We start from the raw sequence: 1,063 nt of genomic DNA, 5'->3' as shown, positions 1-1,063 counted from the left end.
GAGGAGGAGTGGCACTACTAATAAAGCGGAAATGGAAGTTTGATGAGCTGGAAAATCCGGGTACCAATGAAAGCACAAGCTTCATACATGGAACTCTGACAGTGGATGGGAAGAAGATTGTAATCTTGATACTCTACAATCCCCCACCAAACAGTAGAAGGCCCAGGCAGGAGTACGAGGACAGCAACAAGACATGTATGGATGAACTGCAGAGGGCAGCAACTTTAGCGCATAGAATGAGAGCGAAGCTGCTGGTCATGGGGGACCTAAATCACGGAGAGATAGATTGGGAAACGAGGAATCCCCATGGTGGGGAGGAGACCTGGGGAGCGAAGCTGGTAGACGTTATTGACAGGAATTTCCTAACACAGCATGTGAAAGAAGATACTAGGGAAAGAGGAGGGGATACGCCCAGCCTATTAGATCTCATTATCACTCAGAATGTAGAAGACATCGAGCAGTTGGAACATGAAATACCACTAGGAGCTAGTGACCATTGTGTCCTAGCCTTTGACTACATGATGGAGCTTAAAATTGTGACGAAAGGACAAGAGGTCCGGGAAAGGAGACTTGATTACAGAAAAGGGGACTACAGAAGGATAAGGGACTACCTGGGAGAAGTGCAGTGGGAGGAAGAACTTAGAGGAAAAACAGTGCAAGGTATGATGAACCAAGTCATATTGAAATGCAAGGAGGCTGAAGATAGATTTATTCCAACAATAAAGGAAAAAAGCAGGAGGGAATATAATAACCCATGGTTTAATAGACAGTGTCAGGAAGCAAAGGTGAGAAGCAGGAGGGAGTGGAGGAAGTACAGAAGACAAAGGACAGAGGACAACAGGATTAGATGTAACAGAGCTAGGAATGATTACATTAACATAAGACGAGTGTCGGAAAGAAATTATGAGAACGATATTGCAGTCAAAGCGAAAAAGCAACCAAAATTACTACATAGCCATATAAGAATTAAGATGTCGGTAAATGACCAAGTGACAAGACTGAGGAAAACAGAAGGGGCATATACAGAAAGCGACAAGGAAATCTGCGAGGTACTGAATGCAAA

The sequence above is a fragment of the Procambarus clarkii genome, chromosome 16 (genome assembly GCF_040958095.1).
Source record: "Procambarus clarkii isolate CNS0578487 chromosome 16, FALCON_Pclarkii_2.0, whole genome shotgun sequence".
Lineage (NCBI taxonomy): Eukaryota > Metazoa > Arthropoda > Malacostraca > Decapoda > Cambaridae > Procambarus > Procambarus clarkii.
This window is presented reverse-complemented; position numbering follows the sequence as displayed.